At 42.4% G+C, this 3,447-nt stretch overlaps 1 pseudogene; it reads right to left on the reverse strand.

Moving 5' to 3' along the window:
• Positions 1–2,597, reverse strand: part of LOC106726520 — a 5,848-nt pseudogene extending 3,251 nt beyond the window's left edge.
• Positions 2,598–3,447: the final 850 nt, after the last annotated feature.

Raw genomic sequence — 3,447 nt, forward strand, 5'->3', positions numbered from 1 at the left:
AGAGCTGGCTTTAATATGCCCTAGTTGTATCTGTTCTTTAATAATAATTTGGAGCGCTTCTAACTTCTCTCTTGTTAGGGGCCACTGCTCTACCTATACTGGTTTAGTTGTTTTCCATTTTAAAGGTAGGGCGAAGCACTTTGGAGTGGCCCCCTTTATAAATTTTGATCCTGAATACTGGTGTCAGCACCAGCTTGAAAAATCATTTGTCTATGGCCTTTCTGTAAAGAAGGTATAGTAATTGTAGCCCCCCATTGTTGTAAAAGATCTCTTCCCCACAAAGATAGTGCAATGGAGGCAACATATGGCTGTATTTTGCCCTTTTATCCTTCAGGCCCCTGACATTCAAGTTTATTAGAGCTTTGTAAAATTTCAGTGAGGGTCCCTAAACCTGTAAAGGTTGCATTTATCTTGTGTACCGGTTGAGGCCAGTGCAAAGTAAAAATTATAGTTACATCAGCCCTAGAATCCACCAGGCTGATAATTTTTATTCCCTCCGGGAACAAACTGTAAAAATTGTCTTTGGCCTCCTAAAATTGTATGCTAAAAACCCTTTTTTCCTATGCTACCAAATCCCCCAGTTTGCTTAACTGGTGCTGTATGCCCTATTTGTTTATAGGGAAGTAATAATAACTGTGCCATTTTTTCTCCAGCCTTTATATTTATAATACTAGAAGCAGACATTATAACTAAGATTCCTCCTTCATAATCTGCATATTAATAACTCTGGGAGCATGTTTAGCTTTCCCTTGTGGGACCCTTGTCTTCAGACAATTCCTTTTTCATATGTCCCACTTTCCCACATCTATAGCATTTAACAGGATGGGAATTGCAGTTTTTAATGCATTAGCAAGAAAATTAGCATTATTATTAATTATTTATGTAATATTTCAATAAGATTATTATTATTATTATTATTATTTATATAACTTTAGAAAATGACTGGGCCGGGGTGCCGGCCTCCTCCATTTTTGACTAAGTCTTTAAGCAACAAGCTCTAATCTGTACCATAACAGTATCCTCTAACAGCACCTGTTGCTGTAAGCTACTATGTGCCCCAGTTCCTGTTAACTGGTCAAAATTACATCCAGGTGGATTTTGTTGGGCGTTAATCATCGCCACTCTCCTGGCTTCTTCCCACCACCAGGATTTAAATTGCAGATATTGCCCGGGGGCTAATACTGCTTTAGCTATTGTATTCCAATCATAAGGAATTAATTTATAATCTGTATAAATTAATTCTATATAAATTAATATATTAGCTATAGCATTCCAATCATAAGGAATTAATTTATAACCTGTATAAATTAATTCTATATTAATTAATATATAAAATTAATAACACATATAATTATATGTAATAATATTATAATTAACAATATATATAACCTTGAGGGGTATTGAGCATTAGCAGCTCTTTGTGTCCTCAGGTGGGGGTGGAGGCTCAGCTGCTAACGCCTGATTAATGGCTAGAGCCATTTTACTTTCACTTTTCCGCGGCGGCGCCAGCGCCGCAGCCAACTCCTGAGGACTTTTATTCTCTTTCTTTTCCTTACTACTGTAAGTAATAACTCTTTTAGACTCCACAAAAGCTCTTTCATCTCCGTTTCCCTTCTCGCCACCCTTCTTTTCCTTAACTTAGGGCGAGAGCGAAAATCATCATCCGTCTCAGCGAAAGATGAATCCTCCAGCTCCGAATCGCTGGCTGAGGTTATTCTTTCATAACCTCCTAATTCATTTTGCCCGCTAGTTTTCTGTCCCTTTCTTGACTCCCTCGGTTCAGTGACCGCAACCGGGAGTGGCTCAGGGGGTTGCTATTTCTCAGGAGGGAGAGGCTCAGGGCTTAAACACCCAGCTCCTGGTGCAGCACTTCGCGACCTCAAAGGAATTTCTTCATAATCTTCAGAATCAGACTGAAAAGGCTGTAAAGCTAACGTTACTAAATTAAAAATAGCCAACACATCAGCCTCTATAGCATTTCCCTGTTGATGAGCCCGCCTTAATGACCTTCCAACTTGTTTCCACAACTTAAGATTTAACTGCTGTTTTCCTTCTGGGTGAAACCAACAACAGTGCTGCTGAATTGCCTTAAACAATTTTTTAAAAGCCTCATCCTTCACTTTACCCCTGAGCTCTTCAATAACGATCTCAAGACAGCTATATATTGACTCTGCACTGACGGGCTATTCCCCATGACTTCTGCTTCTACTGCCGAAAGTTCCGTGTACTTTGCGCTGGCATCTCCCTTTCGGTACCTCCGCCCCTTCGACTCACCCACTGGTCCCTGTTCGTGGGGCCAGATATTGAAGTTCTTTGTGAACCGAGACGCGGAGATGAGTCGGACGACAGGATACGGAGAAGCAGAGGGCTACCGCTCGCTCAGGCAAGTAGCAATGCCCCCAAAGCCCTCATGGCTTTTATTTGGGGGAGTACAGCAAAGAACAATGGAGTACAGCAAGTGACAATGATTAACAGGCATGCTTATGAGATCATCAAAGCTAAGTTATACATTACACTATTAATTTCCTATGTTATACAAAGACCCTTTCCACCTGCAGCAGTGCACCCTCCCTTGAACTTTCCATGCCCTCATGGACTATTTATCACGTCAAGGAAAGTTCTGCCTCTGAACAATAAGTCTTGCGTGCAAGACTTTGTTCTGACGTGGCCTGCTTGCAGGCTCCCGCCTTTTCCTGGCAGAACGTCCTCTTCTAGTTAACTTCATTCCGCTTGACCTCTACAAACAGTGAGCACCTGCAGCGACAGGGTGGGTGGCCTTGAGCCACAAGGGATCACCATGTGTCTGTCTGTCCATCTGTGTGTCTCTCAGCAGGTGGTCACCTCCGTGGCTGGTCCCCCTGGGTCTCGATTTCACCGCTCCCAGTCTCTCTGGGCATTTCTCTCCCTGTTTCTTTCTATTTTATTTTTTTAATCCTCACCCTGAGATATGTTTATATTGATTTTGAGAAAGAAAGAGAGATGATAGAAAGATTATAGATAGATAGATAGATAGATAGATAGACAGACAGGGAAACATTGATGTGAGAGAGAAACATGGGTCAGTTGCCTGGTTCTTCTCTTGTACGCAGCCCAACTAGGGGATTGAACCCGCAACCCAGGTATGTACCCTGACCAGGCATTGAACCCACAACCTTTTGGTGTATGGGACAACCATCCAACCACCTGGCAGACAGTTGTTTTTTGCGTCTTTTTTGTTTGTTTGTTTGTTTCTCTGTCTTTGATCCTGAATGTCTCCATGTCATCATTCCTCTATGTCTCTGAGTCTATTCTTTCCCTCTAATTGTGTCTTACAGAGCCCTTCTCCATGGCCTCTGCCTCCTGGTCTCCCCACTTCTGTGTTTCTGTCCCTTTTGATCTCTTGGTCTTAGCCCCTCAATATCCCCCCTCACCTCTCCTTATCCCCCTCACCCCTCACTCTCCTACTCC

The sequence above is a fragment of the Myotis brandtii genome, unplaced genomic scaffold, assembly GCF_000412655.1.
Source record: "Myotis brandtii unplaced genomic scaffold, ASM41265v1 scaffold277, whole genome shotgun sequence".
In the NCBI taxonomy this organism is placed as follows: domain Eukaryota; kingdom Metazoa; phylum Chordata; class Mammalia; order Chiroptera; family Vespertilionidae; genus Myotis; species Myotis brandtii.